At 40.4% G+C, this 17,662-nt stretch overlaps 1 long non-coding RNA gene across 1 annotated transcript; it reads left to right on the top strand.

The window, feature by feature from the left end:
- The first annotated feature begins 7,135 nt into the window (after positions 1-7,135).
- On the top strand, positions 7,136-14,301 carry LOC310688575. The gene is made up of 2 exons (XR_014517047.1): positions 7,136-7,366; positions 13,466-14,301. It is a non-coding gene; the product is annotated as an uncharacterized lncRNA (long non-coding RNA).
- Positions 14,302-17,662: the final 3,361 nt, after the last annotated feature.

Raw genomic sequence — 17,662 nt, 5'->3', positions numbered from 1 at the left:
ACATCTCATCTGATGATATATGCCTATAACTTTTAAAAGTCTCCTCCATTAATATATAGTTAATGGAAAAGAGACAAGTGTAGACAGGATGTCTGAAGTTCTTCTTTTATCACGCAAAAGCATTGATTAAGCAAGTTGAATCTGAATGCAGTGAAATGAAGACTAATCTATCATAATAACGGCACAATTTTCATTCTCAGGGCAGAAGGGTATGAGTCAATTACGTGATACCAAAAGGCTTGCATTTTGGGGAGGGGAAGTCATTTTACACTTTAACACAGATATTTATAGCATCTCTGTGAATTTGCCATTGACAGCTTACAAAGGCAGCTTATCAATAACTCTATTTAGGGGGTGGGGGATGAAGAGTAGCAATAGTTTTAACCAGATTCCAAAACACAGATTCTGCTATATGGATTTTTCCATTCCTAGCAGGGCAGCTGCAAAGACGGAGGTATAGTGAGTGACTTTCTTTGTATTTCAGTTTCTGTAATGGTAGGTCACAGAATTAAGTATTTTTACAATGTACAGGAAAGATATAAACAAAGACTCCAGCAGAGCAAACTTACCCTGATGGTGGTGAGAGATTCCAAGCTGCAAGAACCTCCAAACTGAAAGCCCCCTCAGTCCAATAGTAGCAGGGCAAAATCCCGAAGAGGGCAATGATCTCTTGTTTGCTTTCACTACATTGGCTATTTTTGATTTCTTTTCTTTTCAGATCCTCCACGGCTGCAATTTATTTATTTATCACAAGTATTTATACTTGGCATTTCAGGATATAAATCATGCCAAGGTGGCTCGCAAGGAGCATTCAGTTACACATAGTAAAAAATAGAACAAACAATACATTAGAAAAGCACCAAGATCAGTTGACCACAGGGCAGTTGATGGATCACCCTCGGAGGAATTGGGAAAGTGGAGCTAGAGCAGGCCTTGAGGTAGTTTTTGCTTCCCTACCTCCCTCTCTCTTCTGGAATCCTTCCCAGAATTGTTAGTATATCAAATCCAGGACTAATGTACTTTCTCCCCATTTCAGAGGTGTGTCAAGAGAATAGAAGAGCTTTGGATCAAGCAGATCCAAAAAACCAAAACATCCAAACGCTTCCCCTCCTTTACCAATACCACAGAGGGTGCTGTCAGACTTCAGGGACTCTTCTCTCCCCCCCCCCCTTGACAGTAGATAAGCAGAACAAAGCAAAAGGAATCTCTTACCAGTTAGAATTTTTAATTATCACAGCAAGAGAACAAAGAATCCATTCCTAGGAATAAAGGTGCTCCCAATTAAGGGTTCCACCCACTTCCTCCCTAGTCATCCACGTCACTACCACATCTTGCCACTTGATCTCGCAACCACTTTGCTTTCTGCACTGCCACCTTATCTGCTCATTGTGACCTTGGGCTGGGCAGATGTACGCTTTCCAGTGAGAGAGAGTCTCTTAACTCTCTATCCCAGTTCTTCTTCTTCTAGCTGTTCACCACCCAGTTCTTCCCAACTTCTGTCTTCTGAACTATGTCCCTTGGCATACCACTGTTCCAAATCTATACTGTCCCACTGCTCCTGGGAAGATTCAGGATCCTGATCAGCAGTAGGGGGAGGGGGAGGCTCCCACCATTCCTCCTCAGTGCAGCCCTCCTCAACGTGATCCCTGACAGATACTGAGGTAGTGGTGGAGATAGTGGTGATCTCCTTCCTCTGTGTTCCCAGGAAGGATGTTCTCCAGCATGGTATAGTGTTTAAGAGCGGTGGACACGTAATCTGCTGAACCGGGTTCGCTTCCCTGCTCCTCCACATGCAGCTGCTGGGTGACCTTGGGCTAGTCACACTTCTCTGAAGACTCTCAGCCTCACTCACCTCACAAAGTGTTTGTTGTGGGGGAGGAAGGAAAGGAGATTGTTAGCCGCTTTGAGACTCCTTAAGGGGAGGGAAAGGCAGGATATCAAGTCCAAACTCCTCCTCCTCCTTATCGTATGACCCTTGGGAGTTGGCACACCCTTCCATGGACCATAGGATGATGTCCAAAACACCTCAAGTCTGTTTTCAGTTCAAATTGTAAACATTTTAGGATGCAGACACTATTTATTGTTTTGTAGTATCAACATCATCATCAACTTTCCCCATATAGATGTCATTTGCTACCCTCTTATCTTACAGTTATAAATTGGATGGCAATTAGCATTTTCACTCCTATTTCTTTTCATGCAATGGATAGGGGAAAGATGTCACACACCATCATACAGTTGAAAACTCCCTCCAGCAATCCCTCAGGGTGACTCATTGTGTGCATTCATGTATAGCCTCTGGTAATAAGGCTTTACGAATTTTGAATATTTGCCTTGACTTTTCTATCTTAGCCTGCAAAATTCAAGGGACATATCCACAATACAGAATTAAGGCTACATTCTTACCCAGAGTAACCCAGGAGTACTGAATTCCACAAGGTTTACTTCTGAGGGTACATGTACAGCATTGCATTATAAGCTGGTTTAATATTCACTGAGCCTTCCCAGGAAAGTATAAACTGAGAGGGGCTGAATATTCAAACAGAAAATTGTTTACACTTCACCACTTTTTTGGCAAACAGAAGGACACCTTCAGATCAAGTCTAATATGTTTAAGCATCACAAAGCATTATAAAACCTTCAACAAAGATAGGTTTTTGAAGATTCTTAGAAAGGACCATTTATTTTAACTGCCATACAGCTTAATAAACAACAAAAATGTATTTGTTATTTGGAGGGAAAATACACTTTAACCTTTATCTAATTTGTGAATATGGAGTGTTTCTTACAGTAACAGATGGAGATGACTTTAAGCAAAACAAGTTCAAAATCCATCACCATGCTAGGAGAGCCAACTATTATAAAAAATGCACTTCCATAATGTGTTTCAGTTGCCAGTGAGTCTTACTGTTAGAAGGGAAGCAATAGTAATATCTAGAAATGGGAAAGCCTTTTAGTTTCCTCTTTATTGAATATGGCACAGAGAAGAGCAAATTTGTACATCCCTTGGGTCTGCATCTCAGCAACGCCCCAGTGGCAGAGTTGTTTTTTTTTTAAGTTGGCCTCATTTACTATAATAGAGAACATAAGGAGAAATTAATCCACAATTCAATGTTTAGTTGATTAGTCAAACCAGTTAATCGTTCAACCGTATCACACCAAAACCTACTTCAAGTTTTTGTTAGAGCAGTTGAGGCTGTGTGTTTTCTTTTCCTCCTTGGCAGTACAGAATATGGTCCAGCAGTGCTATTTCAGGACTCTCTTCCTCAGTTCAACGAGCCATATTTCTTTTAACAGCTTGGAGCTGCTTATTCCAGTCTGAGATTCAAACCCATAATCTTTGGGAATGTGGTCAAATAATAGAGAAACCATTTTTGACTGCAGTCTTGGCCTTGTCATCCTGACTCCTCCTGTCAGTAATCTTAATTTCCACAAGAGATTCATTCCACACGCTTCAGGTTCACAGCAGGGGACCACTTGTAGCAGAAAAGGCTGAAGGATCAGGTCTGTGGTCTATGATCACATTCAGCATTTTTCATGTACTGTGGTTCTTTTGAAATAAATGCTATCCATGAGTGAGAGCACTGAATCACCCACTAATCACTAGTTGCCATTTTGGTTGCACAACCAGACCATCTTGGCTATTGACATTTTGTTTTGATTTAAAGGGTATGGCAGAGAGTCATACCAAAAGGGTCATTGCCAAATCCATCCTAAACCTCAGCTCCTGGCAGCTGGCTTGACACTGACTGCTGTCCTCCATGCCCTGAATCACCACTTGTCTTTATATTTCCAGTCTATATTGATGGCTTCAGTTTTAATGATCCAAGTGACTCACTCAGCATTTGAGCTTTTTGGAAGGAGAAGGTAAGAATTTGGTTTTCTCTTGTGTACACAAGGCATCATTTTCTGTTCTTTAGATGGGCTTCTTTTCATTTTAACAGGGATTACACATCCACATTAAGGGAAGGAGATAGACCTCAAAATCACCACCAAATGATCTAAGTGTCTCTTTCTCTCTCCCCCCCTTCATACTCATAGAAAATGGATTGTGCTCTTTCTTTCTTTCTTTCTTTCTTTCTTTCTTTCTTTCTTTCTTTCTTTCCCTCTGCTGCAAACTACTTCATGCTGCCTGTACAAGACACAGAGAATTAAAGGATATATAGAAAAACAGGATGTGAAAAAAGAAGAAAAGAAACCTCTGCCGTAATAAAAATGTGTGATTAATCATTGCGTGTGCTGTCAGCGAAAAGTTTGCTTCTGATAATTATAGAAAAATATAACCTTCCTCTGGACAGAAAGAGAAAGAAAGAAAATGAGAATAAAAATAAATGGAGAAGCAGGGCAGCCACAAGATTATAGTCGCCGAGCCTTTAGCAAGTTATCAAAGTGTCCTTTTAGGATGCTTCCTCCAATCCTTCCTAATCAGTTTGTTCTTATTTATTTATTTCCTTCCTCTTGGAATGATTTTCTCTATCAAGGGCAACAGGCACAGCAGAGAAAAACATCTGTAAATAATAAATGGCCTTCTGTCCAAAATAAATAAATATAAACTTTGCCTGACAAAAAGTACACTTGCTCAGAACAGTAGAAAACAAGAAGTTACCAAACGTATACTTTGATTTCTTTGTTGTTGTTGGTTTGTCTGATGTTCAGTAATACAGAAAAGTCGAGTGCTTGGTTCTGAGTTTGGGGTTAGCAAGAGAAATATAAAAACCGGGATACTACAGTAATGATGCAATCTTAAAAGTGAGAAGGAGAGACCACCTCATTCAAAGTCTTGCACGGCTCTTGCCAACAGGGCAGGAATGAGGGCAGATCAGTGCCTTTTCACTCCTTCATCCTGTTCTGATTTTTTACAAATATGAACTATTTTTTATTTTTGAAAACACACTCTTTCCCTCCCATTGAGAATAAAGCTAGCCCATTATATTTCTAACTATGTATGTTCTCAACGTATCGACAATAAGTAAGATGGTTTATCAAGGCACTGGAAGAAAGCTGGAAAGTCAAGAGACTTGCAATTGGACACTAAGTAAATTTCAGTTAAGTGTGCTTCACCATCACAAGTTCTATATCCATAAATCCAGAATCTATTAGCTCTAATGTCCAATCTGATCTCCAGTTCTGCTGTTAAGCCTCTACACAAGTACAGTTGTAAAGTGGACAGAAACTCTTAATAGCTTTATAGATACCAAACAATTCTCTGAAACACATATTTATTATGCCCCGAATAAGAGACAATAATTATGCAGGAAACTGCAGCACGAGAAAATTCAGAGACTCTAAAGCTTGTTGGAATTACTCCCTGCTAATGGAACTGCTCTCAGGTTTGGATCAGCCCCCAGTGGAAAGAAAGACTCAAGGTTTTCTTGATGTTATAATGATTGTCCAATGCCACACTTTCAGAAATTGATTTGACGATCATAATAATAATCTAGGCAAATTAAGTATTATAAATAGAAGAAAGCTCAAGGATAAATATTACTTCAGCCTCCCTGCCGTGTTACATTACGCAGACTTCCAAAGCTTCCATACCACAGAAAAACTGCCAATATTTTCTTGTCTATGCTCAATTATGTTGGCTTTTAAAATGAAGAAGGATAAAAGCACATTGCTTCCCATTAGATATGTCACATAAGGTTTGTTAACATGTTACTTTGAATCTGTATACTGGATGACTGCATACATATACAAGTATTTGAGTGAAAGAGAATATGTGCCAGCCAAGAGTGCCAACTTGAATAAAATACTGGGGGGCAGGTAAGCCCCATCCCACATACCGTAACTGATAACAAGACACTGTGCACAGTCACAATTTGAATTGCAATGCCCATCATTGGGGGTGGGGTGGCCCCCTCAAGTATTCTATGGGAGGGGGGACTTGGTCTCTAGGAGTTGGGTCCAATAATGCCAGCCTTCCCTAACCTGTTGCCCTCCTGATCATTTGGGCCAGAACTCCCATCAGCCCCATGGGGAAGGCTGCTATGCACATTCATTTCCAAAATAATCATATGTCACCACTACCTGAGTGGGAGAAATGGGTGTGCCCAGACAGCTGTGTTTTTTTGGGGAAAGCACATTCCCACTGTAGAAACAGTTCATCCCTTCCCTCCAATATAGCGACAAAAAGGCTTATGAAAATGTTATGTACTGAGTTGAATAGGATCCAAAAGGCAGCAGTCTGATTGGTCCTAGAACAATAGGATTCAGAATGCAGCAGTCTGATTGGTCTTAGAACAATAGGGTCCAGAACGCAGTCTGATTGGTCCTAGAACAATGCAGCAGTATGATTGGTCCACAGGAGCCAACCAATCCAGCTACAGGTGGAAGTGAATCTGCAACCTGATTGGCCTACAGGAGAATCCAGAATTAGCCAATCACATGCAGCCCATTGTGTAAATAATGTATATAAAGCAGATGTTTTGGGGGCACTTCTATTCCTCACTACTATGAGTTGAATAAAGAGCATGAACTCAACACTCAACTCCGAGTATATTTCAGAAAAACACCCCCTCCTTCAGCTCAACACTAGTCCATACAATTCCAGCAGCGCAAGGGATGTTGCTTGATGCAGTTTTCCAAGAATGCATGAGAAAGCACCCTGAAACATGCTGGAAATGGTTCTTTCTGCCAGAAGATTGTTCTTGCCCAAAGTTTTAATTGCCACGGAACATTAATATATGTTGCTACCTCTTGATGTTGCAACATATATTTAAGCTTTCAACGCAAAAGAATTCGACAGAAGAAATACAGTTGCCTTATTTTATTCACTACATGCTTAAATATCACCTAAATAATTGTCTCAGATGTCCAGATTGTGCTTCTTCCAGTCATTTGATGTCTTGGAGTTTTGAATTTAAATATGGAGCTGTAATCTAGGGTGTCCTTTATGAACTCAGCTTTAATGCAATTCATCTCCCATATAGTGACTCCACGTGCAAAGAGGTGAATTGTCTGTATGTCTTTGGCAAGGAGCATAATAGAAATCCAATTTCCTTCTTCCTGCTGTGTTAAAATGATGTGCTCAGAATTACTGTGGTTTGGGGGAGAGCTAATAGGAAACTGGTGAGCTTGGCAGGTCTTATGCTTGATTGTGACATCGGATGTGTAACAAAGACTTAGAATTCTTCGCAGTAACTAATGAATACAAGTTGATGGATACGCAGCATGCAGTTTCTGCGGAGCATGGCTTACTCCCTGGGAAGATAAGGAAAACTTTCTCTGGTGTTGCTGTGTCACTCCATGCAGCTACAGAGGCCAAGCCCCAAGAGTCGCCAGCACAATTCCAGCAGTGACTGTATTTCCTGCCCTCAAATATCAGGCTACAAGTTCAGGTTCACTTCAGCAAAATCAAACCTACCAGGTTCGCATAGGTCATATACTCTTTGTTATTTGTCTCCGTTGCCCCTTATGATTGGTTGTTGTTGTTTTTTTAAGGCCTTTAAAACAATTCCACACAAGACAATATAATCATTCATAATACCAATATACCATATTTTTCTGTGTATAAGACAACCCCTATTTTTTGAGCCCAAAATTAAGAAATAATTAATCGCAACATTCCGTGTATAAGACAACCTCCAATTTTAAACTTAAAAAAATTGGGGGAAATATCTACGTAGTCTTATACACAGAAAAATACAGTACTTATTGGTTAGCAGAGTGGTTTCGCCTCATTGAAAAGTGCCCTAAGCATGTAAGAGAATTCTCTTTAAATAAGAGAGACTTCATTTTCATTTCTTTACCCTAATAACTGTTTAATGGGTAAGGCCCACAATGCAATGCTGTCATTATCCAAACTGAGTAAATAGCCTTAAGAAGGCCGATGAGGAGAATTATCACTGTGAATTCTAGACATGGGATCTGGTGATTATTATTATTTTGCCATTTATTTGTACAGTGTTTAAAATAAATTATGTGCTACAAGGATAATTTTTTTAAAAAAAAATCAAGTCTCAACCCAGAAGTTTGAGACTTGGTTTGAGACTCAGGGAGCATGGTGTGGCCAAAATCTCATGGAGGGAGAACCATAGGCTTTCCATACATACGGGTAACAGTAATGATTCAAGTATTTCATTGATCTAAAAGCAACTCCTCAGTGTCTAGATCTAAAAGAGCAAATTGAAGGCTCATTATCTGGGGACTCAGATGAGGTCTAAAGTCAATGCTCACCTGCAAAAAGGTGTGACAGTGGCAGCGGTTATGGGGGGCCAATAGAGAATTGGATGTCTACATTGACAGAATTCACCAAGCCTTAAAGGCATTTAGACCACCACATTGGCACCATTTGAACAGAAATTGGAAGACCTCATCAATTGGCTAAAAGACATTTCTCAGACTGCAAACCAAGTGCTGAATCTTGCCACTACTAATCATGGGTAGCTCGTGCTACCTTAAAATGCTTACTGTGGGCTGTTCCTTAATGTTTGGTTCAATTTCTACATACAAATTCATCACAGAGAACTTCCCGAGAAAATGATAAGAAGAATTGTCACAACAATGATGCCATGTATCTTCGGAACAGTTGGCCTTATTACGCTCTGACAAACCTTCTAACAACTACTTATCCATTTTTGTTAAGATGTTATCTCTTAATATCTAGCCATTTGATTTTTGTGTTTCCCTGAAAGGTTTCTTGAGAACATTAAATCAATAAATGTCAACATCTCACACAAAATGAAGATGATTTATGTTGCTACTCAGTCTAAAAAGATAATTGCATGAAAATCTGATGGGCACAAAACCATGTCTCAAGGTAACTAGATCAGTCAGCAATAGCACTGCATTCAGTTCAAAGGGTAAACAAAAAGCCAAAGGCACATATTTTATAGCCGGTCCTTGGTAAGAAATTGCTTTTTATATATGATTCATTTTTGCCGTTAATATGATCCTAAAGCTACTCATAGTAATTTTTCATAAAGAAGAACTGCTCTCTGCAGCATCACTGGATTGGAAAGGTACATTTAATTTCGTAAATAGCTTTCTATATCTTTTCTTTACAAAAAATGAACTTTTACAACTCCAGATCATTTCAATAAATTGTGTCTTCGAAGCAAGAGCTTTCAACAGTTTAGAAGTAATTGCCAGAACTCTTTGAACTGGTACCCAGATGTTTAGCTATCTATACTGTTCATTAACATCGTATCTTAAGAACCATTTAAGAAGCAAAGGAAATGGCTTAACTAATGTCTATTAGAATATGGCACAAACAGGAAGCATTAGTCTGGAAGAAGCCGTGACAGATTTAAATGGTCTTGGAATTACAGATAAAATAGGAGAAAGTGCTCATTAAAGGAATGGGCACCATCATGGAGGTCGTCTTTCAAAGCCAAATGGTCGTTTTGCATTTTACAGAGAGTATTTTATGCAGCATGGGCGTAGCCAGGAGTTTTGTTGGGGGAGGCAGAACCTCAGTAAGTCATGCATTTTTATTGTTTTTTATTGATTTAGGGGGACATCTGCCCCTCCCTGACCCCATTGGAGGCTCACTGCATAGCATATATACTCAAAAAGGAGTTGTAGCAATCATGACTCCCTCCAGGAGTTGTGGAGAGTCACCGTGCTTATTTTGCATCCTTTCCCTTCATTAGCTCAGCATGTAATGTGTGGATTAGCCCTAAATGATTTGAGGCCAAACATGATTTCATTTATATTTTTTAGCCCTGGTGTGTATGATAATGATGATGAAGCAGAAAGCCAGACAGGCACCGTTTGGGGGCTTCATTTATTTATTTCATATATTTATACACCAGTTAATGCCAGAAAGGTCTTTAAGTGGCCCACAAAAATATAACAAAGGATTTGTGCTGTTTTTTCTGTTTTATTGAATTTGTAGGTAGCCAATTTTAATGCATTTTTAATTAAAATTCTTAGAAAGAAAAAGAAAGGATGAATGAAACTTTAAAAAGGACAAAACTAGATGATGGGGTGCATATGAATGGGGGGGGGAACTGAGTTGCTCTGGGGATGGGAAAATTAGTTGACCTGCCTTCTGTGAAATCTAAATTCTAGTAAATATTTCAAAAATTTACATATATGCATATAAATTGGCAAGGATGCTTGGGTCTATTGGGCTGGGCCCCTATTTTTTAAGTACCCAGCCACACACTTCGAAGGGTGTATCTAGGGGTTGTCCAGGTTGACCCCAGCCTTAGGCACAGGACCAGGGGAGCTCACAAATCATGCCTCTCCACTCTGGTTAGCAGCCCACCCGGGGGCTGGCATGCTCACCATGCCATTCTGCTGCTGCTCTCAGGTGAAGAACACAGGTGAGGTTCTCTGGGTGCCTCGGCAGAGGAATATGGTCACTGGCATGGGCTGTCATGCCAGCTCAGTGGGACCGCCTCCCGAGTCCACCGATGACACTATTAGAAGTGTGAATGAAGTGCCCCGTGTGGCTCTAACAGGGCGAGGGATGGGGCAAGGCACAGATACAACACCTTGCCAAGGGCACAAGAGAGGCTAGGTATGCTTCCACCCCTGACTTGAGATAAAACAAAGAATGAAGTGAACCATGCTTTGAATAAGTTGTGGTGGCTTTGACTCTCCTAGTAAAGATTTGGATAGCTGCTCTATTTGGGGAGAAGAAAGAATTTCCCCCTAGGTCAGATGGCTGGCATTTTTCATGTTGCCCCCAGAGAACATGGCAAGACTCCCTGGACAAAGCTTATTCCTTTTCCCCAGGCAGCTCTGGCAATGGGTACCTGGCTGATTCCTGTTCCCTGCTGTTGGCTTGCTGTCTCTTTTGGATTACAGCCACTGTCCTTTTCAGGGAGTCTGGCACAAAGAATCCTGCCTCAATGCGGTGGGCAGATGATCCTTAACACTCCTACAGACCTACAAATCTTTAATTCTCCTTTTGTTTATAAGGCTCTATGCCACAGAAGAACTGCGCAGTGGATCAGCGTGGGTTTTTCTGCCTGTTTACATTTTTAACTGATTCTGTCCTTTTTGTAAGTGGCCCTGGAAATATGATTGAAGGGTAGTATGAAATACTTAATCACAATTGTGAATTCAGGGATGATTCCTACAATTCTTTTCGGATTCTGATGCAAATGTATCTGCTATCTCCGTACAAGTATCTCACACCAGTTGTGTATGTGTATTCAAATCACCAAAATACAAGGGGAAGGCCAAGACTTTGCCAACTGCCACTTCTTTTGCTGAAAGAAATGGTTATTCAAATAGATAGGTGTGGTGGCAGCTGGCAACATTTTGACTTGGTAGGGTTGCAATTTTTAACCTTCTTAAAACTTGTACATGGAATTCAGATGGTAAAACAATAAAATGCAATATAAGAAATAAAAGAAGCAACAGGAATACAATTTAATTTTTTTTTACTACATCTTGCACAGCACATTACAATTGCTACAAGAAGCAGAAAATTCATTAAGTGGTCCACTAAGTAGCCTCAGCAATTTTCAAGAGGTCAGGAAGAGAGCAGGGAGTTTGGGAACTACTGACCTAAAGCAATGTCCTTGATGTGAGAAGGCATCGGTTTACCCCATTCTTGGGGATCATTTTCCTCTTCCTCAGCATGACATTTTCTTCCCAGAGACCTTCATTCTCCATTATAGGAGAGGAATGTTCACCCTGAGAAAGGGAAACCACTATCACAACCTCCTTGAAGGCCTCACCCACCAACCTCTCTCATTTCCTCAGGTTCTCTAGGTCAACTACTTTGTCCTAAATCAGTGGTGTCCAAATTTTTTTCAAAGAGGGCCAGATTTGATGAAGTGAAGGACCGTGGGGGCCGACCAAAGGGCCGACCAAAGTTGTTGAACTTTTTTAGGATTGAAATTCATTGCATGAAGCCCACACCCATGACTTCTGCCCAGCAGGCAGATAATCATTGCACTCTGTGTAATATGGTGGAAAATCCCATGCAGCTACTACCTTCTTACCTTCAGAGTTGTTAGTGTTACTTGCTGTGCTTATTCAAGTTGCTGTTATTATTTATTGAGCTTGTTTGTGTGCATTCAAAAGCCCTGCTGTTCTATATGTGATAGTATTGATGGATGCTTTAAACGCTGATGGATTTGAAGAAAACATAATGGGCTAATGTGCCTGGAATTTCATCACCCATTCTACAATTAATAACTTATAATGCCAATGCATTACGATAGTTATTAATAGGTCACATTTTTCATATAGAGCAACTAGAATTAACCACCCTTCATTCGGACATGAAGGGAACATATGTTACGCTATTTCTTGTACTTCTATTATAAGTTTCATACATATGTCTTAATGGAAAGCACAGGCTCATCTGGTATCTCTGGAAGAGTTATCTAAATGATTGCAATCAAATGGAAATTAAAAGCATCGGTAATGGGCTGCCTCTTACAGAATTCTTCTGCAGCAAAGTGGAAATTATTCTCATCTTGTTAGACTTTCCTAGCAAAGTGGCCTAGAAGGATAGAACTTGCTAACCAGAGCTATTATCCTAAAAGCACATGTGAGTTTCTAAACGCTGCTGGCTCCAATAGAAGATATATACTTAAAATCTAGGGGCTCATATACTTTTTGTATCAGAAGCAAAATGGGGGTTATACCTCTATTACAATATACAAATTAATCAGACATAGTACTCTATAAATAGTGTTGAAAGTTATTAAATCTAATATCGGGAGAGCACACCTATTAGGTAAAGAGGAACTACATTCAACACCATAACTACCCCTGGCAAAACAGACTTACTTAACATTGTTAGAACCCTCAGATAAATATAGGATATGACATATATCCACAAAGGAACCCCTGAACAGAGATGGGGAAGAAATTTGTTTGCTCTGAAATTTAAAGTGAAACGACCCAGTTCATCAGTCCCGGATTTATGTGTATTTCAGAATATAGCTATTAATTTTGCAATTCAATTTTGATTCAAAAAATGTAGACAAAAATGTGCTTCTTACAACATGTATATAAGAATATATATTTTAGGGGAAGTAGATGTGTAAGATGCATACAATTTAAATGTAGAGGGTTTTTCAGTTGTTTTAAAGTCTGCAAGAAACAGTTTTGCAGGCAGTCGGTCCTAGGTCTGCTCCATTCTAACACAGAGAGAAAATTGGCTGATCCATCCATTGTGATTCCAGAAGCATGGTACCCATCTAGGTGTTGCCAAATGTGCATACAACTCAAAATACCATATTTTCTTGAATGTAAATTTTGGCCCAATTACGTCGCGAAAATTAGGATGCGCATTAGATTTGATGGCGCATTTACATTCGCCAGCAAATACTTTTTTGGTTTCAAGGTTTTGAAAACTGAGGTGCGCATTAGAGTCTATGGTGCATTAGATCTGTGTAAATACAGTATCTTGTTTGTATTTTTTAAGTTGCTTAATTGTGTGTTGCTGTCATCTAAATTGTCCTGGGAACAGGATTGAAGGGTAGTAATAAATATGATAGAGATATTTAGCTAGAAAAATTAATCAACATTCCACTGGCCTCCTTTGCAGGTGCCACAGAACACAGCCTTCCCCAACCTGGTGCCCTTCATATGTTGTTGTACTACAACATCCCAGCCAGCACGGCCAGTGGTCTGGAATGATGGCAACTTGCTTACTGGACGAGTCAACACTCTTTAGTGGGTAAAGTGATAAGGCAGTTAGGCATGGGGTGAATACCAAGGCTATCAATCAGGTTGCCAGCCTGCAAACACCTATTCCTGCTTGGAGATTTCAACGCCAGAGTTGGGGATGATCATCACACATGGGACAACTGCATAAACCACTTTGGTACTGGCAGCATGAATGAAAACTGCATATGCTACTTGAGCTGTGCTTGCATCACAGCCTCTGCATCAGAAACACATTCTTCTCTACCAAGGCAAAACAGTGAGTGTCCTGGAGATATCTAAGGTCAAGCCACTGACACCACCTGGAGCTGATTGTCACTAGGCAATTGGCACTGTGTTCATGTCACACATAGCTGCTACAGTGCCAACTGTGGCCCAGATCACTCCCTGTGGGTGAGCAAAATCTTTCTCCGTCCAAAGAGGAATCACAACACTAAGCAGAGAGTCCAGCCACAAATCAGCAGTGCCAGAACAGCAGTACCTGAAGTTGATGAATACTTCTCCAATTCTGCCGAACAAGCTGTGGGTCTATTGCCATAATGGCAATAGAATTCTCTTTAATGTTTATTTTAGGGTTGCCATTTTTCCAGAATTTCCTGGGCGTGTCCAGGATTTAACTAGCGAAAATAGCGTCTAGGGGAATTTTGGAAAATCAGCAAAATGTCCTGGATTTTGAAGTTGATTGGCTAAAATCTCCAATGAAAATTCTTGTTATTACATATTTTACATGGGTGTTTATTTGTATATATTTTAAAAATTTTATATATGGATGTTTTATGATGGCCTCAACAACTCTGAGTTCCCAAAGAAAGCTTGACAACTTTTGTGTCCTGAATTCTGCTTCTAGAAATATGGCAACACTAGTTGATTTACATCCTGCACCTTCAACATAAATTTGTGTTCCCAGCTAATAGGATAGTAAGAAATAGAAAAGTTAATAACAGGAGAATTTTGGAGAGCGGGCTAAATCCTGTACTTAGTTGGCACCAAGTCATAAGTAATGAATAGAATGCCCTGAAAGTATTGTCCTACCAATTTCTATAAACCCACTTCCGTACCGCAAATATGAAGTAGGCATATACATGTCTACTCAGAAGTATGTCTCATTTTCTTCAATGGTGCTTACTCCCAGGTAAGTATGCAATATGATTGCAATGTGAGAACACACGATATAAAGGAACAGATGCAGCTCTTATTCACAGTCGGAATAAAAGGACTGCTCAAGCCATATTTGAAGTTCAAAGCCTTCCATGTGTTTGTCTACATCTTTCCCAGAGATGGTTGCTATGCTGCTGACAAAAGACTGAAAGTCTTGCAGAATACATACTCATTCAGCTGCACAAAAGATCCGTGGGGGAAAAACAAGATATAAACTTGTAAGTACTTGAGCTCACAATAGGCCTCTAAATGCTTCAGAGCTGGCTGCAGCATTGGATTTTGAAACACAGCACAGAGTAAACGTGAAAATTAACTTTAATGGTCATAACAACATTGATTTTCCTATTGTTGTTGATTTCAGGGGATAGAAATGATTTTCTGCCTAAGAAAGTTCTTTAAAAAGTAAGCATAAGGAGTCCATTTTACAATGTTGGTTATTGTTGTGTTTTTGTTGCTTTTTTTTAAAAAAAGCAAATTATCTGTTCAGGCTGCTGCTGTGTTCAAAAACAAACAATGACTCTTTTGTATAATGAAATATATTGGCGGGAGAGTGGACACGATATCATTACACTATATTACATGTCATTAAGAGGCAAGTGGGATTTAAGCGACTTGTGCTTGCTTATCCAAAATAGTTTCAGACAACTGCACAATGAGGTTTGAGGCTTGTACGTAAAGCAAATATTTGATCCAAAATTGAATGAGAGCCCTGGGCTTGTGGAGAGCTCTTAAAAAGAAAAAAAGAGAAAAACCCAGCCCCGCCAAGCTGAAAGAAAAACAGTTTTGAGCTGCCAAACAGTGATTCCTTTCCATCCCACTGTCTGGCAATTGCAGAATTGTGTCTAGAAGCTTTCTGATGTCACCTCATCTTTCCATAGACTATATGGACATATAGTCTGACAGTTTGACAGTTTCAGATTTTCCACACCAGTCTACTCTTTAGTGCCACTAATAGGGTGCAAATATTGGTAAGTACTTGGCACATACCTAGAAAAGTGGCAATTGGCTTTGCAAGATTCTTCATGAAGATGCTGAATTATACCTAGGAAAGCCCCCATGAAGTCTATTTCTGTGTTCTCATCAGAACACACACACCTTCAGATCTCTTATTCTGAGTGCTAGAAGCAAATATATGTATTTTTTTGAAACAAAAACAAATGCCATATCCAAAATAAAAATACAGTAATCTCACAACTTAAACACATTTATTGATTTGTGCCCATTCAGCTGTATGTGGGTAGCAATGAAAAAAATAAAATTATAAAGAGGTGGAAAGGGGGCAGGCTTCCAGGAAATATGACTGGCAATCCTACCTGCCATTGAACCCAACGCATTTTGACTAAATACGATTTTAGCTTTAGGCACGATCCGTGGAATGTAATCCCTGCATAAGTTGTGGGCTTTCTGTAGTACAAACCTAGCACCTGCCTCTTCTGTTGGAAGCATTAAATCACTTATTCCTCTTCATCTTCAAGGGGTTACCAAAGAAAAAGTATAAAATGCCTCGCAGGCAAGTCTACAACGAAGGAAAAGAGGAACAACAAGGAACAAATTACCAAGTGAAGAGAGTTGTGAATTCCCAGGTCTTACATATTGGGGGTGGGGTTCATGATGTACCATATTTTTCGCCCTATAGGATGCACCGGCCCATAGGATGCACCTAATTTGGGGGGGGCGGGAATAAAGGGGGGAAATTGTTATTTTTTCCCCCAGGCGTGGGGCTGGGGCGGGGGAAGCCCGAGCTTCCCCAGGCCCCAGAACATGCAGCTCTCCACAAGCCATGGGAGCCCAGTGCCGGGCTCCCACGGCTTGTGGAGAGCTGCTCGAAGCTCAAAGCCTGGGCGCGCTGCGCCTCCTGCTGTCCCCCGAGCTTGCGGGGCTGGCGGCGGGGAGAAGCAGGCTCCCCACCACCAGCCTCCAAACCAGGTCGGGGGACAGCGGGATGGCGGTGTTCCACCTCCCCGCTGTCCCCCGAGCTTGTGGGGCTGGCGGTGGGCCTCTCCTGAAGCCTGGAGAGCGAGAGGGGTCAGTGCGCACCAACCCCTCTCGTTCTCCAGGCTTCAGGGAAAGTCTGCATTCGCCCCATAGGACGCACACACATTTCCCCTTCATTTTTGGAGGGGAAAAAGTGTGTCCTATAGGGCGAAAAATATGGTACTTTATTATTTTGGTAGCTTATAAAGCCAAACCATTTCCTGACAAACCAGTTTTATGTTGCTGTCAAAGCATTTGGAATGCTAGAGTCAGCTACTCAATTCACACCAAGTACCAGAGCTTCCAATTTCAATACTAGAGCATAGTCCCCTTCAGGTTCTTGATGAAGGATGGTATATACCATAAGTTTATTAAATAAATAAAATTTCTTATAGAAATGCATTGCCATCTGCAATCAAGGCAGTTTGCTTTTTTCAAATATTTGGATAGGATTGTTAATACATGGAATGCCAACCAAACTGCTTATTAATTAACTAAATAAATATGACACAGATGCGAATTATTCAATTACCTTTAAACCTGGCATCACCATAAAGCTCTATTAAAGTTGAACACATCGTTAACCCAAATGGCCTAAGAAAATGTTCCATGTAGAAAGTCTTCCACTGAAGAAACCCCAAATTACTTTATCCTAAAGCTAAGACTTGAACTACAGCTTTTTATTGAGTGCGGTTTTAGAAAAACACGAGTCTCCCATTCAGGCACTGACCAGCCTTAGGACTGACCATCTTCAACAACATGGCTACATTCTGTGCCTTCAAATCTTAGTCTATGCACATACAGCAAGCTTTATACCTTTGATCATAGAAGGACCTGAATTATTGGGTCCATGACAGAGAAAGCAGGGCCAGCATGTGGAACCCCATGGTCACCCATACACAATTGCAGCCACGTGAAGGTTGACCACCCAAACGAGGGCAAATCT

The sequence above is a fragment of the Podarcis liolepis genome (genome assembly GCF_965112155.1).
Source record: "Podarcis liolepis genome assembly, chromosome: 11".
NCBI lineage: Eukaryota > Metazoa > Chordata > Lepidosauria > Squamata > Lacertidae > Podarcis > Podarcis liolepis.
The sequence above is the reverse complement of the archived record's forward strand: the minus strand, read 5'-3'. Positions and strand labels throughout refer to the sequence as shown.